This window comes from Peromyscus maniculatus, chromosome 7, assembly GCF_049852395.1.
Source record: "Peromyscus maniculatus bairdii isolate BWxNUB_F1_BW_parent chromosome 7, HU_Pman_BW_mat_3.1, whole genome shotgun sequence".
Taxonomy (NCBI): Eukaryota; Metazoa; Chordata; class Mammalia; order Rodentia; family Cricetidae; genus Peromyscus; species Peromyscus maniculatus.
Genome location: NC_134858.1, coordinates 11,765,469 through 11,773,731, shown reverse-complemented (window position 1 = coordinate 11,773,731; position 8,263 = coordinate 11,765,469). Strand labels below are relative to the sequence as shown.

Here is an 8,263-nt window from a genome sequence, read left to right as displayed (position 1 = left end):
ATGGATGGATGGATGGATGGATGGATGGTGGATAAGTTGCTGATGGATGATGGATGGATGGATAGATGGCTGGGTGGGTGGATGGATGGGTTTATGATTAATAGATACTGTGAAATTCATGTTCTGCTGCCAAAGTCAGAAGGGTTAGTCAGGGATCGGTTCTAATATAATTTTCTTTAGTGAATTTCTGATTATATTTCACTGCAGAGAAAAGGAAATACTCCCCAGGGAAGTGATTCTGGCTGCTGCTGGTCCTGGAAACTTAGTGTGAACATAGCCATGTCATCTACTTTTGCTGGTGATTTTGGGTCCCATTATCCGTCTTGTGTGCCCCAGGGAAGCCAGCTGCGTCAGCATGGATTTCTATGTTTGTCGAGGAGCAAGGCACTGACAATGGGACCCGTGCCCTGTGGCACCAAACTGGGGCACTCAGGCCACACTGGGAGAACAAGACTTCTGAGGGCAGCTCTGTCCCATTCCTACCCCGTGGCCAGGTGACAGCTAACACAAGGGGCTTTGAGGCAGTTGACGGTTTCAGAGGGAAACCCATGGCTGTTGGATGTGGGAGCTGTGTTCCAACTCGAACGCAGCAGCTTTATGTAAATCATCTCCTCTAATTATCACAACTACGTGATGAAAAGAGACTTTCTTTTCAGTGCTGGGGGATTGAACCCAGGCCTTGAGCATGCTAGGTGAGAGCTTTACTGCTGAGCCACGTTTTCAGCCCACAGGAGAGGACTTTACTGTTAAGGAAATAGGCTCAGACAAACCAAATGCGAGTGTCCTCAGTCAGAGCTGCGGACATCAAAGCTCTCACTCCTCCAGCTGCCGTGGTTATCATCTGAGGCCATTTTTGGAGAGAGCAGAGCAGAGCAGGGTGGCAGCTTTAGGGTTTCTCTAGCAAGCTGCAGTTGCTCTGCAATGTGGTGGGAGTGGGAGCATCCCAAGACTCCAGGCTCTTGTGCTCAGAGAGAAAGGAGGCCATTACCACACAGGAGTTTGCATTATTTAGAGACCCAGATTCCTGATGCAGGTCTGTTTAACAGTCTAGTGAGGAAAAAAAAAAAAAAACAAAAACAAAAAAACTAATGAATTTCCAAGAACAGCTCGATGCTTCTGGGTTTGGGAGCTACAGTAATGGGGTTTGGCAGTCTTGAACTTCACTCCAATGCTGCTCAGAACTTGGGAGGGGAAAGACGGAAGACAGTGGACAGAGCAAAGAGCAGGCATCACACCCATGTCAGGAGATGGGATGCAGCCCAGCCCGGTTATATAGGAGACCTAGGGCAGGATGATTAATTTGGCTGCCTCTTTTTTTCCACATGGTGCAGTAGGACAGGGATAGGGGTCCCCTGCTTCTCATCTGAGCCACTTGCCCATGTCTACCCCCTCACTGTCTTCAGTTAGTCCTCTGAGGACTCACGACCCACTGAGATGGGGAATTTTATGTCAAAGTTGTGCTGGCCCACTTTTTGGTTGAATGCGGCTGTGAAGGCATTCAAGGGTATGTATGGTTTACATTCGCAATCAGTTCATTTTTGATAAACCTCTCTAACGTGGTGGGCCCCACCCAGCCATATATCCTGTGTTCTTCATCTGCCGATGGCTCTTCCAGTTCCCGCAGTGTTGATCCAGTGGAGCTGTGGCTGCACTGTCCCAGCTCCATCCAGGACTGGAAGACTCGACAACCGACTCTCCACCACTCTGTTCCTTCTGTTCCTTCTTGGCCCCTAATGGTCTCAAGAACCCATCTGCCTTTAAAGTCCTAGCACTGGGACATGGCCAGTATGAAGAGGACATTACAGTTCTATACATATACACATCAAGCTCAGCCATATCCAATTTTATAAGAGAAACACTGCTAGATGTAAAGCCACAGATGAAACCAAACGCATTGACAGTGGGAAATGTCACTACTCCATTCTCACCAATAGACAGGCAATTTGCATAAAATGAATAAAAAACATTGACATTAAATGGTATTATGTATCAAGTGGACCTAACATGTCTCTAGAATGTTCCATCCAAATATTAAGAATATACGGGAGAGACACTGCAGCCACCGCTAGGACAAGCAGCATGTAAAGACGCCGGTAAGCCACCAGCCATGTGGCAAGGTATAGATTTATAGAAATGGGTTAATTTAAGATATAAGAACAGTTAGCAAGAAGCCTGCCACGACCATACAGTTTGTAAGGAATATAAGTCTCTGTGTTTACTTGGTTGGGTCTGAGCAGCTGTGGGACTGGTGGGTGACAGAGATTTGTCCTGACTGTGGGCAAGGCAGGAAAACTCTAGCTACAAGTGGCGCCCAACGAGTTGGCAAGAGTTTCCACCTAAAACCTGAGAAAAGATGCTAAAACGGAGCTAAAAACAGCTTCCTAATTGTCTCTCTCAAATGAGCAGCAGCTGCCAGTTTGAGTTACTGGCTACTATGGCGGGTTCCTGGCGTTTGTGCTCCACCTGCAGTATGGCGGGAATGAGGCCTCTGCAAGTGGCACCTTAAGCTGCGTGGTGGATTTAGCCTTTGCTAGTACAAAACAAAAAGAGGTTTCTGGGCTACACGCTGCTTTGATAAGAAGCATAGTGCTGTGGATATTACTCTATGTAAATAAAACACTGATGGCCAGTGACCAGGCAGGAAGTATAGGCGGGACAAAGAGAGAGGAGAATTGGGGAAACAGGAAGAAGGAGGAGAGACACTGCAGCCACCGCCAGGATAAGCAGCATGTAGAGACGCCGGTAAGCCACCAGCCACGTGGCAAGGTATAGATTTATAAAAATGGGTTAATTTAAGATAAAAGAACAGTTAGCAAGAAGCCTGCCACGGCCATACAGTTTATAAGTGATATAAGCGTCTGAGTGATTATTTTATAAGTGGATTGTGGGACTGCGGGGCTTGGGGAACCTGGAGAGAAGCCCTCCGGCAACAAATGGCGCCCAACGGCTCGAGTTTCCACCTTAAACCTAAGAATATTTAATAACCAATTCTAAACAGAGCCAAAACCAGGTTCCTGCTTCTTGTTTCATATGACCAGCTAGACGCCGCAAAACGCAGGTTTGAACACTGGCGGGTTCCTGGCGTGTGTGTGTTTGACCGGCAGTATGGCGGGAATGAGGCGTCTGCCAGCGACACATTACGCTGTGTGGTAGATTTAGTCTTTACTAGTATTTAAAAAAAAGGGGGGGGGGAGTTTCTGGGCTACACGCTGCTTTGATAAAAGCTTAGACCCACTATTTCTGAGACTTGATGACTCCCAGAGCTGGCGGAAAACGTACCACTGCCATGTTGGGAAGCTGAAGTGGGCAGAGCCAGCAGCCACAGCGCTGTTTCAGGCTTAGAAGGATGCAGTTTAAAGCAATAGGCTCACAAAAAGACTGATTCAGATAACATCGTTTACAATGTGTGTAAAATATACGTAGGCTTGAAAGAGACAAAAAAAATTAAGATGAATATTACACAGACAATCTGGATTCTGTTGTCTTTGGGATTTTTAACTGCAAAAAAACATTTGATCAAAAAAGATGTTGAATTAAACCAATATGTATATTTTAAAGGTAACTTGACTTCAAAATTTAGATTTAAGGATATGTTACTTTGGAAAAGAGGTTTTGCTTTTGTTTCCACAGAAAGCTGGAGACTGTGGATTTGTTCCAGATTAAGATACATCAGGTTTCACCAGCCAAGACCCCCTGAAAGGCCTCTGGTGACACCATGGCCCAGATGATCCAACATCCAGAGCGGTTTCAAGGCAACTGGTTCACACAATACAGCCTCAAGGACTACCCCATAGGCTTAAAATTTTCTTTGCTTCCCCATAAGATACAGCGCCCCCCCTCCAGCAGGAAGTAGTAAGAGATGCTACGTCCAAATTCCCAAATATACCAAGCTGGCTTTAGAGGTGGAATTGGCTCACTCCCCCTCTAAACCCAGACATATTGCTTTAAAAAAAAATGGTTAACAGATTCTTGTGTCCCAAATCAGAAGAGCCCTCTGATGTGGGACAGAGAAAAAACAATATTTTTATTTAAAACAGGTTGATTATAAATGTGGTCTCTTTCTAAAAAAGAAAAGGGGATATGATATAGATATATAGGAGGATATAGAGATGATAAGATAAAAGGGTAGATTAATGAACCTACTTTTAAAGAACAACTTGTTTAAAATGTTTTACATTGGTATAGATTTTAGTTTATGTTTAAAATGTTTTACATTGGTATAGATTTTAGTTTATGTTTAAAATGTTTTACATTGGTATAAATTTTAGTTTATTGATACAAACTTGAAGTTAATTTTGTTATACTGTATATATATATATATATATTTCTATTCTTGTTTGAGGTATTGTTTATGTAACTCATTTAAAATTATAATGGATAATTAAAATAGATTAATAATTAGTCATCTATGATAATCATATTTGTAGCCATGTTAGTTAAGTCTTCTAGGTATACATAGAGATATTTCAGATAGATAGGTAATCTTCAAACACTCATAGACCTAGAGAATATGGCATTTAAATAACTTAAAATTCTGTTGACGTGAGACACAATTGCTCCTGGCTGCACCAATTGATCCCGAGAGAATGTTGGGCTTCTAAGACATTTCCATTTGGAAGTTTGTCTTTACACAAAATGGCCTACTGGGCAAAGAACTGCCCTTGCCTTGATGGCTGACAGTACAAATGCAATGCTGTCCTTTCTGGACAAGCGGGACACAAGGAAAGCGACCACTGTACTCTGCCAAGACAGGGTAAGATGGTCTCTCAGAATTCCTGCTTCTGAAAATGGTCTGTCAGATACTCGAGGCCTATAGCCAATTTGAATGCACCAACAATGCTGAGAAACATTAGGTGACTGTCCAGGCTGCCAGCTGTCTTGGTCTACTCTTACAAGATTCCCGAAAGTTGCTTGCATCCATCTACCATTTCTCAGGTACCATTATGTTCCTTCTCAGGTCTTTGATGTGGTTAAAAACTAGATAGTTATAATTTCCTCAGTTATGATAAAAGATAAGTTAGCTATAAAACCTTAAACTCACAAATATAAGATAGATAAGACATCTTCTTTAATATTGTAACTGTAATTCTTGCTCGGTAATTGTTTTGTTATATATAATTTTACCATGTTAAAGTTAAAACCTTCCTTTTTAAAAAAAGAAGAAAAGGGGAAGTGCTGTGGATATTACTCTATGTAAATAAAACACTGATGGCCAGTGACCAGGCAGGAAGTATAGGCGGGACAAAGAGAGAGGAGAATTGGGGAAACAGGAAGAAGGAGGAGAGACACTGCAGCCACCGCGAGGAGAAGCAGCTTGTGAAGACGCTGGGAAGCCACCAGCCACGTGGCAAGGTATAGATTTATAAAAATGGGTTAATTTAAGATAAAAGAACAGTTAGCAAGAAGCCTGCCACGGCCATACAGTTTATAAGTGATATAAGCGTCTGAGTGATTATTTTATATGTGGATTGTGGGACTGCGGGGCTTGGGGAACCTGGAGAGAAGCCCTCCGGCAACAGCATAGGCCCACTATTTCTGAGAATTGATGACTCCCAAAGCTGGCGGAAAACGTACCACCGCCATGTTGGGAAGCTGAAGTGGGCGGAGCCAGCAGCCACAGCACCATTTCAGTATTAGAATGGTAGTTTAAAGCAATAGGCTCAAGGTAATATAAAACATAAGCCACATAAAGATGGCTACCACACAGAGAATCTGGATTATGTTCTCTTTGATATTCGTAACTGAAGAAAAACGTTTGATTGCAAAAGCTGTTGAGTTATACCAAAATGTATATTTTAAAGGTACCTTGACTTCAAAATTTGGCTATAAGGATATGTTGCTTTGGAAAAGAAGCTCTGCTTTTGTTTCTACAGAAAGCCAGAGGCTATGGATTTGTTCCAGATTAAGATACATCAGGTTTGACCAACCAAGACCACCTGAAAGGTCTCCGATGACACCATGGCCCAGATGATCCAACATCCAGAATCGTTTCAAGGCAACTGGCTCAGACGATACAGTCTCACGGACTACTCCATGATCCTAAAATTTTCTTTGTGTCCCCATAAGATACAGCGCCCCCCCTCCAGCAGGAAGTAGTAAGAGAAGCTACGCCCAAATTCCCAAATATACCAAGCTGGCTTTGGAGATGTGTAAAAGTTAAAACCTTCCTTTTTAAAAAAAGAAAAGGGGAAGTGCTAAAAAAAAAAAAGAATATACATTATTCTCAGCAGCTCACGGACTCATCTCTAAAACACACCACATATTAGTACTCAAAGTAAGCCTCAACAAATATAGGAATATTGAAATAGTACCCATATTCTATCAGATCACTATAAAAACCTTTAATCCACCAAACTGGAAAATCTAAAAAATGTGGACAAATTTCTAGACACATATAACCAAAAATTAAAACAAAATGAAATAAATAATTTAAAAAGATCAAGAACTAGGGATGAGATTGAAGCAGCAATAATGTTCCAAGAAAAGGAAGTCCAGACAGATTCAGACAGAATTCTTCTCCCAGTCTCAGAAACCAACACCAATGCTAATCAAATGATCCCACTAAGGGAAGGAAGGGAGGCTTCCAAAAGCTTCTTAAGAAACTAGTATCACCCGGACACCCAAACCAGATGACGAGTCAGGAGCAGCGAGAATAAAACCACAGAGCAGTCTCCCTGACGAGCGGACACGCATTCTCAGAGTCATGCCAAGTTAAAGACTGTGTAAAGAAGACTGTTCTGCTGGTGGACTTCAAGGCATGGTCATGCTTCCTGGATTTTCCATCCTTGGCTTTGCTTCCGCTTGAGTTTTCCCGAGTGTTTCTTCTGTGTCGAGTCAGCTTTCATATCCTGTGCTGTCCTCGTTATTTCCCTCAGCCATTTGCTTGTGCTTTCTTGGACTTCAGTCACTTGTCCTGGTCCTCTTTAAGTACACTCAAGCTTTTACGTTTTTTCTCTCTTTACATGCTGTGAACGCGTTGACCATGCTTATAATTGTTCTTTTGAATTCTGTATCTATTTCATGTAAGTTGCTCTCCTTAGGGGACATTACCATAGAATTGGTGGTTGGGGGGCATATGTCTGCTGTCATGACGTCCATGGCAATGTATTTGTCAGCCAACATTTGCTGAAATACTTCAGTTTTCTTCTTGTACAGATAATGCAGCTCCCAGACACCATAAGAATTTAATGCCTGAAATTAATTGCCACCAGGTGGCGCTCCAAGGCTATCGAGCGAGAGCAGGTTATACTTGCTGAAGAATGAAGAGGGCCTGTGTGTGTGTCTTGGTGTAAAGGAGAACGGGGCAGAAGGATATATATGTATACATACATGTACACATATTTTTAAAATTGAAAATAATTTTTTTTCATACAATATAGTCTGATTGTGGTTCCCCTCCCCCAACTCTTCTGAGATCCTCCCCACCTCTCCACCCACCCAAACCTGAGTTCTTCCTTCCCCACTCTCATTAGAACACAAACAGGCATACTTACCTGGCAGGGGAGACGCCATGATCATGAAGGTGTTCTCCCAGGGCGAAGCTTATCCATTGCACTCCAGATGTGCTGACCCCTATGATTTCCCCAAATCTGGGAAATTCAACTGCATAATTTGTGGTAGTGGGTGACTGTGCTCACCTTTTTCCTTGAAGAAAAGAAAAAAGAAAACAAACAGGCATCTGAAAAATAATTATAAAGAAACCGAATAAAATAAAATCAAACAAAACAGATTAGGACAGAACAAACGGAAAAAGAGTCAAAGAAAAACACAAGAGACATACAGGTGCGGAGGCACACTCATTTGCACACACAGAGACACACAGCTGCAGAGGCACATTCATTTGCACACACAGAAACCCCATAAAATGCAAAACTGGAAACCATTATATTAAAACAAAAGACCTGTAAGGGTTAAATAAAAGAAAATAAGCCCAGCCTAAGCATTATTCGACAAAAACACCTAAAAACACCAATTGAGTTTGTTTTGTGTTGGCCAACTGACTGCCGGGCCTGGGGCCTGCCCTCGAACATGGTTTGTGTATGAGCGAGACCTCACTGGAGTGGTTCCAGCGGTTCCAGTGGTTCTCAGCTGGAGACAGCTTCTGGGCTAGAGACGAGGGCTCGTGTCCACTGCCCTCTCAGTGCTGGGACCCATCCGGCAGAGGCCTGTGCAGGCCCCGTGTGTGCTGCCGGCCTCTGTGACTCGTGTGTGCAAGTCCTGTTGTCGCTAGAAGGCCTTGTTCCCTCGGTGTCCTCCGTCCCCT

The 8,263-nt window shown here is 43.1% G+C and overlaps 1 non-coding gene across 1 annotated transcript; it reads left to right on the top strand.

The window, feature by feature from the left end:
• Positions 1 to 7,485: 7,485 nt before the first annotated feature.
• LOC121831251 (U1 spliceosomal RNA) lies at positions 7,486 to 7,648 on the top strand. The gene has a single exon (XR_006074625.1). It is a non-coding gene; the product is annotated as a U1 spliceosomal RNA (small nuclear RNA).
• Positions 7,649 to 8,263: the final 615 nt, after the last annotated feature.